Consider the following 12,965-nt stretch of genomic DNA (forward strand, 5'->3'; position numbering starts at 1 on the left):
ATGGCCGGAGCTGAGATGATTCAAAATCAGGAGCCAGGAGCTTATTCCCAGGTCTCCCATGTGGGTACAGGGGTCCAAGCACTTGAGCCATTTTCCACTACTTTCCCAGGCCATAGAAGAAAGCTGGACTGGAAGAGGAGCAGTTGGGACATGACCCTACCCCCATAAAGGATGCCAGTGCCTCAGGCAGAGGCATAACCTACTGTGCCATAGCGCCAGCCCTTATTGGCCCTCATTTTTGAGTCTAATTTTTGGTGGATATAGAATTCTATGTTGGCAATCTATTTTCTGGGAATGTTGGTCCATTTTCTTTTTTAGAAAAAAAATTATTTATTTGAAAGACAGAGTTACAGAGGAAGAGAGGGAGAGACAGAGAGACAGAAAGAGAAGTCTTCCATCCTCTGGTTCACTCCTCAAATGGTCATAATGACCAGGGCTGGGCCAGGTTGAAACCAGGAGCCAGGAACCAGGAGCTTCTTCTAGGTCTCCCATGTGAAGGCAGGGACCCAAGGACTCAGGCCATCCTCTATTGCTTTCACAGGTGCGTTAGCAGGGAGCTGGATTGGAAGTAGAGCAGCCAGGTTTTTAACCAATGCCAATATATGTTGCTATTTTAAAGATTTTTCTATTTGTCACTGGTTGTGAGAGATTTGATTGCTCAAAATGGCTGCCTTGTGGTGCCTTTCCTCATTTTTTAAAAAAATATTTATTTATTTGAAAGTCAGAGTTACCAGAGAGAGTAGAGGCATCTCTGAGAGAGAGAGAGAAAGAGAGGTCTTCCATCCAATGGTTCACTCCCCAAATGGCCACAATGGCCAGACCTGTGCAGATCTGAAGCCAGGAACCAGGAGCTTCTTCCAGGTCTCCCATGTAGGTGCAGGGGCCCAAGGACTTGGGCCATCTCCTACTGCTTTCCCATGCCATTGCAGAGAGCTGGATGGGAAGTGGAGCAGCCGGGACTCAAACTGGCGCCTATATGGGATGCTGGCACTTCAGGCCAAGGTGTTAACCCGCTGTAACACAGCGCCGACCCCTTCTTTCCTCATGTTGATTTTTCTCCCTTGTTTGTGGTTCAGGTTTGTTGAGTACCTTGGATGTGTGTTTTTGCTTTTCATTGAGCTATAGAATCAACTACATTTCTTTGAATATTTTTTCTCTCCCTTTTTCTTTCTCTATTCCTTGGAGAGTCAGATGGGTGTGTATGAGTATCAATCCATTTGAAGTAGCCCTGAAGCTTACTGATGATCTGTTTTCTTAATTTTTAAGGATTTTTTGTTTTTCTCATATCAAATAATGCATATTACTGTATCTCCAAGTTCATTCATATTTTTTCTGCAGTGTTCAATCTGCTGTCAGTCCAATCCAGTGTGCTTTTTATCTCACAAATTTTTCTTTCATTTCTAGAAATTTGATTTTGATTATTTCTTATCTTCTGTGTTGCTTTTTAACATGCCTAGTTTTTCTTCTAGCTTCTTGAACAAATAGAATACAGTTAAGTTACTGTTTTGATGTCTTTGATAATCTGCTTACTTGTGAGTTTGTTTCTATTTATAATTCTCATTTTATGTTTGCATGCCTATTATTGTTTGTATGTGTGTGTGTGAGTTGAAGGGGGGAGACAGAGGAAGAGAGAAAGAGATCTTCCATCCACTGCCTCACAACAACCAGGTCTGGAAAGGGTTGAAGCCCAGGGCCAGGGACTCCATCTGAGACTTCCACGAGGGTGGCAGGGACCTGAGTACTTGGACATCTTCCTCCGCCTTCCCAGGTACAATAGCATGTAGATGGGTCAGGAACTGAGCAGCTGGGACTCAAACTGGCATTTCAACATGGGATGTCAGCCTTGCAAGTGACTTAATCTGCCACACCACAGCTGTGTTAACAGCTCACTGTGTTAAGGATATTTACACTGCTGTGCAGCTGGACTCCACAACATTTTCATCTTGAAAAACTGAAACCGTATTTGCTAAGCTACTCCCCATTCTACCTTTCCACCCCCAGCTTCTGGCAACCACCTTCTATTTCTATGAATTTGACTAATTTTGATACATTAGATAGATGGAATCACACACTATTTCTCTTTTTGTGATTGACTTGTTTCTCTTGGCATAATGTCCTCAAGGTTCATCCATGTTGTAGTGTGGGGCAGGATTTCTTCCATCTTTTTAAAATTGTTTTTTATTTTTTTAGACACCACAGGATTTTGTTAAGATGGAATCACTGCTAATTACATAGATGCTACTTGCCTAAGCCAAATACATGTGGTTCACATGCATTTATAGTTATACAAATCAGAAACAAATGGCATTGTAGAAACAATAAGCATACACCCTGATGCCCACGTGATGAAGGCTGGGATAAATGAGTCTGCATGTTGATTTCAAACTTTAAGGATTTTGTGGGCCATGCAGTGGTTGGTTTCATTCAAAAAGCCAAAGAGCTCCTCTGAGCAGTCTCTGCTCTCTGGGACTGGGGAGACACACACTCATCCCGGAGCTCTAGGGGTTCCTGGATTTTACACACTACTCCAGCTCTTTCATTGCTTTCTCACAGTTGTTGAGGGACCCACTAATTCCTCCTCTTCCTCTTCTTCCCCCTTGGAATCCCCAGATCTGGTCAGCATCCTTTGCTTATCTTCCAGTCCCATGTCAACCTACGATTCTGGATTCAACACCAGCAGCCACTCAGTACCTACTCTATTTGAGGATCAAGAAAGACTCAGCAGATATCCAGCGATCTGATTGGAAATTGGATTTTCTTCCATCTTAAGGCTGAGTAGGATTCTATTGTATGTGTATACTACATTTTCTTTTTTCATTTATCCATTGATGGACTCTGGCAGGGCTTCCACCTCTTGACTATTGTGAACACTGCTGTTATGAAACGGGTATGCACCATGCCTGATAATTTTTGATTAAATGACAGACATTGTGAATTTTATCTGTCTGGATGATCGATGTAATTGCATTCCCAGACATATTCTTGATGTTTCTTCTGGGTCACAGGATAATTAAGTAGAAACGGTCTGATGTTTTTAAAGACTTGCTTTTAAGATTCCATAGATGTTACTAGTGCAGACTTCAGTCTAGGGTTATTTTTTTCCCCACTGTGAGGCAATGCCCTGTTGAATACCATACCTGATACTCTGTGAATTATGAGGCTTTCTGTTCTGGCTACAGGGAATATGAACCACATGTGATGATTATGAGGAAACTCTAGGGATTGCTTCCTGTGCTTCCTCTGTGTGATTCTTTCCCCAGCCCTGGGGTGGTTTTCTCACATGCATGTCCTTATCAGAGCTCAGCTAAGGAAGTCTCCATTCCTCTGCTCAGCAGGGTCTTCTCCAGTGCCTTGCCCTGTAAACCCTAACTGCCTGGGACTCTCCACACTTACAGTTCCACTTCTCCAGTTCAGGCAGATTGCATGACACCACCTGGGTTTCCCTTGCTTCATTTTTCATTGAAAACTCTCCAAGCAGCAAAGTAGGGCAAATGTAGTGCTCATATCATGTATTTTAACTCTCTCAGGATTCACTACCCACTGTTGCCTGATATTTAATTTGTGAAAGCTCTTTTTCATTATTATTATTGTCATTATTATTATTTTTAGTTTTTAGTAGCTTTTGTAGGAGGATTAATCTGAATCTTGTTAGTCCATGCTGGTCAGTAGCGGGAGTCTAATTAGCATGTCCTATTAATCACTGCTTCCTCCTCCCCATGTAATAGTACAGCTTTGTGTGAACAGAATGCTTGGTTATTCTGTTGGAGACAGAGAGGAAGATACACTTTCATCTCTGTAGTTCTCAGGGAGGGTTTGAAGCGCCTAATTAAGTACTTAGAATGTTGTCATCCAGGAGATACATGGAAGCAAGAAATATAATCTCTCTTATGATATTTAAAATATTAGTCTCGTAAGGGCTTCACAGTTTCCTGCTGAATACTTACTGAATAACCCAGGGGCTAGTTCCAAAGACGGGGAGAGTGGGAGGTGCTGTTTTCCTGACACCACATTTACAGATGCTCTCAGAAGGCAGCAAGGGACTCCATCACTAAACACAGACAACTACACGTTTTCTTTGTGCGATACTGGAGCTCATAAATCTCAGTAGGATTAATATCGGACTGACTTTCCCAGCTGAGCTGCACAAGCTGTTTGCAACATAACGAAACGCCCGAGTGCCCCTGTGCCTGAGACGCCAGAGCCAGATCTGGTGCCTCTGCATGCTTGCACACCTGCACACCCGAGGAGCGGCCCTGCCCCTGACCTTGCCTTGAGGGTTAGATGTGCTCCTCACTCCTCTGCTGGAAACCTCTCTGCACAGGGCTGTCATTTCACCACGGAGCGTTTGTTCGTGTCTTGACTGAGGTTTTGCTGTGCCTTCACACAACATATTAAATGCTCCTATTCCAACAGGGAACACACTGTGGACTGTGGCTGCTGCATCTCACGTGGCTTTTACAAAGACAGACTCAAGCTCCCTGCACTCTGTGATTGTGAGGCAGTGAGGTATGGCAGTCAGGGTGGGCAGAGCTGGATTCTAATCTTGCACCTCTTGCTAATAGGCTGAGTGACTCTGAAATTAGTTAACTTTTCTGGGCTTTTCTTTTCTCTTGTGGTGTGAAAAATTAGTGGAGAGAAATAATGCTAGCTTCCATTTCTTGAATGCTTATTCAGTGTCTGACTTGTATTAAGTGTTTTATGTGCACTTTCTCTTTTGACTTTCACAGAAACCCTTTTTTAAGATTAATTGTGGGACTGGTGCTGTGGCACAGTGGGTTAAGCCACTGCCTGCGATGCCAGCGTCCCATATTAGCGTGGGTTCAAATCCTGGCTGCTCTGCTTCCTACCCAGTGGCCTGTTAATGCATATGGGAAAGCAGCGAAGGGTGGCGCAAAAGCTTGGAACCCTGCAATCACATGGAAGAACTGGAAGAATCTCCTGGCTCCTGGTTTGGTCCCCAGTCTCAGCCATTGCGGCCATTTGGCAGGAGAACCAGCAGATGGAAGATCTCTCTCTCTCTTTCTCTGTGCCATTCTGTCTTTCAGACAAATACATCCTAAAAAGGATTAATTGTTTTTAATTCCCATTTTATGGCACAAGAAACTGGAATTCAGAAAGTTGCAGTAATATGCTTGGCTACAATGAAGGACAACAGGGGACCAAAACTCAGGCTTACTCATTAGGTTATACGATTAGATTACCTTGAAGATTCTTCTCATGTTTAACAAACAGGCCACAGATATCCCAGATCATAGAAGGTCTATGGTGATCACAGGGCTCTTGTGTTTAATGATGTTTGAGCTTCAGAGTTACATAAATATAAGGACTGAAACCCAAATCATTGTCATTTATATTTATATACCCCAGTTTTAGGCAATGTCTCTCTTAATACTAGTCTCCACTTTTTCTTCCCGAAATTCCAGTGAAGTATGTATTGGATATGTTCTTGTTATCTTCCATATATTTTAATCTCTTTCTGTGTTGCACTCAGTGTCATAGCCTCAGGTTTATCTTCAGGTTACTAACTCTTTCTTCAGCTTTGTCTAGTTGTCTGTTAAATACATCCACTCAGATGTAACTTTATTGAATATCCTTTTTGTTATTATAAACAGAAATTATTTAAATATCTTAAAATATTTTTGTCTGCCCATTACTTTCTTAGTAGCATCTATTTTTTTCTTGCATTTGATCCCTTTTTGTCTGATCAATTTAAAGTTGTGCTTCTTTGGTAGACTCTATACGAGTGCTACATTCTCGAATGTTTTGAGAGTTGACTCCTGTGGATGTGTTGTCTGCTGACTTGAACTCAGGATGGTTTCTCCATGGATGCGTGTATTGGTTTTCTAGACTGCTCAGTATTACTACAGTCCATGGAAATGTTTCTGCTTTACTTTTTCATCTTGAATAGCAAGATTGCACTCCAACTTTGTGTGCGCTCTGGCCTGGGGTTTAGCATTCCCAGAGGGTGCAGTTGGAGACAGAAGGCTTCTCTCCTTCTCTGCCTGTGCTGGTGGGTTCCTTGCCTCCCTAAGTTATTTTCAAGAGTCTTGTCTGTATGTGTGAGTTTCAGGTGCACCTGGGACTCCTCTGGGTAACTGGAGTTGCTTCCTCCTGCTCACCCCATGCTGCCAGTGTGGACTCACAGCATCCTCAATTCAGTCTCTCCGTGTCCTCATCATCTTGGGCTTTTTTTCTATTTCTCTTTGAAAACTAGCTAGGATTTAAGATGCATCTCTTATTTAATTTAGTATTTTGGAGTCTATTACAATGAGAAAGTTCATAGTTATTAAACCGCTAATATTGGTGGACATGAAGTTCTCTAACTATATCATTAAATTATAGGTATTTATAAATAAAGTTAAATTTAGCTATAAATATCACCCCAGTTCTTCAAGAAGAGCATGACTATTTCTGGTTTTCAAGGAAGAAAATACTTCAGAGAGGTTTAGTAACTTTCTCTGCATCACCCAGCAGGTAAATAAAGGCCAAACACGTGGGGCTCAAGCCTGAGCTATCCCCAATACCTGCAGGCCCAGGAGCTCAGTGGGGTGTGAGCTGTGGGCAGGAAGAGAGGCTCAGAAAAACCGGCAACGTGTCAAGGGTTTTTCCTACTTAACAAATTCCCCAGGGTCTCGTCCTGAAGCCCTCCTCATTTCAAAGCTGTGGGGCCGAGTTCACAGACACGTGTCGTGCAGTGATGGACATGAATTTGCTTGGGAAGAAAGAAAGGAGAAGCTGGGCCACAGCGGCGTGGAGAAACCATTCTTATTTCACCTTTTATTCTTTAATTCCCTTGTCTTTTGAGAAAGAAGACAGCAGATACACGGAGCGCTATCCTGCAGCCCAGCGTGCTCCAGGGACTGAAGGTCACTTCTGAGAACAGATGGCGGCCAAGGGCAGAGAAGGCAGTCAGAGCTCCGGGCCAGGTGGGCATTGTCACCTGCGAGCATGGCTTTCTCCCTGCAGACAAGGCTCTCTCCTAGGAGATACTCCAGGTTAGGGGTGTGCAAGTGCATCCCTCGACTGGGTTTTCAGCCATGTCTGCACCTCCTTGGATTCTGCTTTTGCAAGTCTCTTCTGCTAACACCACTAGTGAGTGAGGGTACTAGGGGTGCGCAGCATTAAGCAACTGGGCTTCTGGGCCGGAGTGGCAGCCTGGACGCTTTGGCTTTGCCCCTCTTGTCATACTGCTAAGTGGACAATAACATGGTGATGTTAAAAAGGTGTACAGCCACCAGGTTATAAAAAAAGGAGAAGAGATAGCACATGTTTGCCTTTGAATGTACTGCGAGGTGTGTGTGGGGAGAGAATTTGGAGTAGAATTAATGATAAGCACACAGAAATGTAAGCAAAGGAAGAACAGATAAGTGTTAACGCAATGGAAAGCAGATTATTCTGTAGGCAAGGAAAAGTATTGTATAACACAAATCATCTGCGAGCAGCATTTACAGAAATATAATACTGCAAACCCTGGGCCCTGGTCAAACACAGATTACAGTATAACTAGATTGGAAAGATGGTGGGAAGGAAATGTGTGCATTGTGTATGGTAGGGGTGGGGTGAGAGTTAACAGATAATACCTACAACCGAAAAATCCAGAAATGCCAATATGTGTAAGAGACTTGGAGACATGGAGGCAAATATTAAAAGAACTCACTAAAAGGTTTGAAAGAGGTTGCCTTGAAGAGTGAAAATGAAGGCAGAGGCTGTTAGCTGTCATTCTCCACAAGCCATGCAGAAGGATTTGGTAGCGAATCAAGCACATACATCACGTTGACAGCAATCAAGCAAAATAAAAAGCAATGTACATAAGAGAGTGTTTTTTATTTGAAATTTTTTTCATTTATTAAACTTTTATTTAATGAATATAAATTTCCAAAGTATAGCTTATGGGTTACAATGGCTTCCCCCCTCCCATAACTTCCCTCCCACCCGTATCCCAAATTTTTAAAAAATTTATTTGGAAGTCAGAAAAAGAGAGAGCAAGCGAGTGAGCGAGCAAGCAAGCTCATTTGATGGTTTACTCCCTGACATGCCCCAAACAGCTTGCAGGCCAAAGCCAGGAACGGGAAACTCACTCCAGTGTCCCATGTGGGTGGCAGGGAACCAAGTACTGAACCATCACTGCTGACTCCCAGGGTCTGCATTAGTAGGAGGCTGGAGTCGGGAAACAGAGCTGGGACTCCAGCCTAGGCACTCGGGTATGGGAAGTGAGTGTCCTAGGGAGGATCCTAACCACTGTGCCAAATGCCTGACCTGAGAAAGAATTTTATTGTTTAAAAAATAAAATTAAAAGACAATAGGGTGTCCTGGAACCTCATTTGAAATAAAAGTGTCCAGTGGATATCCCCTTGGAAACCCTAAAGGAAGAATGGGCTCAGACTTCACCCAGCCAGCCTTGCCCTAGCCTTCTCTCCAAGGTCCAGGTGCCTGTGTCCATATGTGGGCCTCTGGCTGCGCTGCCCAGAGAGACTTCTGTCCAGACCAGCTCACGGGTCCCCGCTGGAGCTGTTCTCTTGGGTCTGCCCTGCCCCTTGCCTCTGGTGTCCTCCACGCTCTGGGTCTGGTCTTTGCTCTAGGGGCTCTTTTTTTATTTTTAAAAATTTATTTATTTGAAAAGTAAAGTTAGAGAGAGAGAGAGAGTGAGAGAAAGAGATATAGATAGATGATAGATAAATAAGAGAGAGAGAGAGAGGGAGAGAGAGAGAGAGAGACCCATTTTCCATCTGCTGGTTCACTCCCCCAAAATCAAGAACCAGGAGCTTCATCTACTCTCCCATGTGGGTGGGAGGGGGGTGGGAGGGTCCCAAACACTTGAGCCATCTGCCACTGCTTTCCCAGGTGTATTAGCAGGGAGCTGGCTCAGAAATGGAGCAGCCGGGACTCCAAGTGTCACTAGTATGGGATGCTGATGTCAGAGGCTGGGCTTAACCCTCTGGACAACAAGCCAGTCTCTGGGGGAGGTGGAGGGGCTTTTTCTTGCTTTTCAGCAATCAGATCTCCTGTCTTGCCTGTAACTGCTTGGTTTTTCACCCACAGCCTGCCCTGTCTGTGTAGCCTGCAGGTGGCACATGGCTGCCAGAAGGTCAGCTCTAGCCTGGAGAGGGTTTTGTGGGGGTGGGGGTGGGACAGCGCAGAGGGTTTTATTAAAGACCTGACTCTGAGTGCCTTGGGCCAGGCATGGGCCCCTAACTTCTCACAGGTGCCTGCTTTCTCCTGTCCCTCTCTTTCTGGCAAATGTCACACAGCTGCTTCACTCTTCTCATCCCCAGAGGGGATCCCCAGTTTCAGATCTTCACGCGCCAGCCGCTGCCCGCGCACTCTGTGGCTCCCGGCCGAGTCCTCAGCGCTAGCTTCCTGTCCTGTTTCTTTCACCCCACCACCGATGACTGTAGCCCAAAAGTAAATACAATGACGTCCTGATGTTCTGTTACTTTCCATGATCTACCAAAACACATATGTGTCTACTCTCCGCGACCTGAGCACTCACTTGTAAATTTAAAGTATGAGTTTATTTTTTGTGCAATGTGGAAACTGTATATTATGAGAAAACTATGCTTGGCTTAAATTTTGTTTTGCACCAAAATGAACTTATACTTTTAATTCCATTTTTTCCATGAAATTTTGAAGTCCATCTGCATGTAGACCAGTCTAGCTGGAGTCTACTCCTGGATTATAGTTCCATTTTAGAACCATCAAGTGAACTTGGAAGGCTTTTGTACCTTCGTGTTAAAACACGTCTACCAGAAAATTCACTTTTTTTTGGGACTCAGCTTAAGCCTCATTCCCTAGTGAGGATGCAGCCTGCCAGCACCTATCTGCAGATGATCTGAATATTGTTCTCTAGCTGTCTCAGAACAACTGGTATATTTTGTTTCTCTAGCATGAGGTAAAGTGCTGCACAACAGGCATGGTTTTTCACTTAGTTTTCTTATTGTTTTTTTTTTTCTTTCTTTCTTTAGGGAAAATAGTCCTTTTTAAAGCACAAGTAGGCTCTTCGGAAGAATGGATACTTTAGGTTTTAGGTTTTCTTTTTGGTTAAAAAGCAAAGAAAAGAAAATGATAATGGCTTTTAGCATGACAACTTTCCAAAACTGACACTTACTTACAAGGTAAGAAAATTGTTAGATATCACCCTCATCACTATTTAACTCTTAATGAGCGTATAAATCAAAATTTGTTTCTTCTAGGCTAGAAACACTGTGCAAATTTTTTTCATCTGATAAAAAAAATGAAGCCATAAAAATAATAGCCCAGATTTGAAACCCAGCGTTGATAGCCCCAAATTCATGGATTATTTTCCTTCTTTACTTTCGTTTTAAGCCTAACCATTATAGTAAACAGAATGACTTTTGTCTTTTTTATGACTTGTCGTGTAAATATTGGATCACCTTATCAATGCAAAAGACTTCAAAACTATTGTCTGCTTTTAGGTAAATATCCCAGTTACTGAACACCCATAGCCACTATCAAAATCCAATAATTATTTAGTAGTTGTTAAATGGTCCTTTGCACTGTTGCCTACCTTTGTTTCACGTTCCTAGCAAGTTGTTGATTTCCTTAAAGACTGGAGCTTGAGATGGTTCAGGCGTAGTGGTGGTATTTTCTTTTGAATCCTTTCTCTTTATTTATCAAGTATTTTAAAATATTAACTTTGCTAAATGTTAATTCATATAATCCTCATAGCTCCCTATGAAGTAGCTATCCTTTTTTTCTTTTGTAAAGGTTTATTTATTTATTTGAAAGACAGAGAAAGGGAGAGACAGAAAGAGAGATGTCTTGCATCTGCTGGTTCACTCCCCAGATGGCTGCAAGGGCTGGGGCTGGGCCAGGACAAAGCCAGGAGCTTCATCCAGATCTCCCATGTGGGTGCAGGGGCCCAAGCACTTGGGACATCTTCCTCTGCTTTCCCAGGTGCATTAAAGGGAGCTGGGTTAGAAATGTAGCAGCGGGTTTTGAACTGGTGCCCGTATGGGATACAAGCGTTACAGAAAATGAGATATAGAAATGGACAGTCATTTTCGGAAGGTCACACAACTAGTTAGTTACTTGACTGGCAATGGGGTCTAGCTCCGGAATCTGTGCCCTTAATCATTATGCCGTGCTGTCCCAACAATCTTTGGTGGTTGATAGTTTCAGTCGAAGAAAATTTTTACATCTTGGAGGGAGGCAAGGAAGAAAATGCTTTCTCCTTCCTACTCTAAATCAGGGTGGGAATGGGTGTACAGGATTCTACAGTGTTTCATTGGGACACTCATGGAATTTAGCTTACAGTAAACAGGCTGTCGATTTTCACTTCCTTGCAAAATTCAAGCAAGCTTTGTACTTGTTTGTCTTAGAGTTCAGCCTTGGCACACTCTCCCAGATGGCCCAAAGAGAACTTACAAGTTGCTGAAGTAGTCGTTTCATTGAATGGCTATAAAATTAATAGAGTCTTTCTTCAGTGCCTCCTATCTCTCTCTCTATCTCGCTCTGCTTGAGTGGGGATTAGAAACTGGACTAATATGAGAAAAACAGGAGTCTGAGAAGTGCTGCACCTGACCTTGGCAGCATCCCTCTCTGAATGAGGTTACACAGATTGCGAAAGCAACAGAGACAGAAAGACTTCGGATGAGACGAGGAGGAAAAAGACACGCAACACGGAGTTTGTGTGTGGAGCAGAGCGTTCATTTTGAATTTAGAAATATTCATGGGAATCTGTAAATTTTTTTGGTCACCTAATAACTAAGAATCAGAATCTCGGTATCAAATTTTTGGTGGAAAATGGACCCTGAGAAACATACATAATTTTTCCTGCAAATGTTTGAATATTTAGTTGTAGAGAGAGTAATTGTGACAAAATTTTTGATAGAGGGGACATGGTTTAAATGACTAATTGTTGAGAAGTTATTTAATTTTGTGGATTGTGCACTTAAAAATAGAAAAAAATGGGGCTGACGTTGTGGCGTAGTGGGTAGAAAGACGTTGCCTGTGATGCCAGCAACACATATGGGTGCTGGTTCATGTCCCACTGCTCACTTCTTTCCTATCCAGCTCCCACGAATGACCTGGGAACAGCAGCAGAAGATGGTCCAAGTGTTTGGCCCCTGCCACCCTCCCATGTGGGAGACCCGGATGAAGCCTGGCCCAGCTCTGGCTGCTGCAGCTACCTGGAGAGTGAAACCACGGATGGAAGATCTCTCTGTCTCTGTCTCTCCCTCTCTCTCTGTCACTCTGCCTTATAAATAAATAAATGCATCTTAAAAAATAGAAAAAAATAATCATTTGCATTTTGTAACATCAGGTTGTTTATTATTCCACTTGGTTAAGGCATTTGAGCTGGAGAACCAGCAGAAACCTTCAGGGTGGAATTAATCAAATCAACTCCTTAGTGAAAAACCCAACAGTATGATAGTTCAGACATTTGGACGTGGGACCAGAGGCTACAGAGCCAGATTCTAATCACCCAGGTTAGGACATGGCCCAAGAATCTGGGCTCGGTGTCCATGCCAAAGTGAGACCAGCCAGGAGCAGTGAGATCATTTAGATCTCATCAAAGAGGACTGCTTTTGAAATTCACTTAGAGTTCTCTCTGTGTCTGGCATCAGGATGAGAGCACAGACATGACACCGGAGCAGCACGTCCCACTTGGCTTGACTTCATGAAGGGCTTCAGAGTTGCTCCATGTGCCACACAATCCAAGGTGACTTGATGTCTAGCAGTGTGACCAGGTGCCAAGGACTTGAACTAGAAAAGTTGTGGGTTCCCTTCTTAGGTTTTTTTTTTAACATCTCCAGCCCTTTTAGGGGTAAGTACTCTTTCACATGAGGGGAACTTCAAGAAGTTAATGGAAAAGCAAAGTTAAAAGCCAATCAAAACTATTTGGGGGCCAGCGCTGTGGCGTAGTAGGCTAAGCCTCTGCCTGTGGTGCTAGCATTCCATATGGGTGCTGGTTTGTGTCCTGGCTGCTCTTGTTCTGATCCAGC

The 12,965-nt window shown here is 43.3% G+C and overlaps 1 pseudogene; it reads right to left on the reverse strand.

Moving 5' to 3' along the window:
- Positions 1-2,380: 2,380 nt before the first annotated feature.
- LOC133762141 (cytochrome b-c1 complex subunit 6, mitochondrial-like) lies at positions 2,381-2,647 on the reverse strand (annotated as a pseudogene).
- Between the last annotated feature and the right edge of the window lie 10,318 nt (positions 2,648-12,965).

The sequence above is a fragment of the Lepus europaeus genome, chromosome 6 (genome assembly GCF_033115175.1).
Source record: "Lepus europaeus isolate LE1 chromosome 6, mLepTim1.pri, whole genome shotgun sequence".
Taxonomy (NCBI): domain Eukaryota; kingdom Metazoa; phylum Chordata; class Mammalia; order Lagomorpha; family Leporidae; genus Lepus; species Lepus europaeus.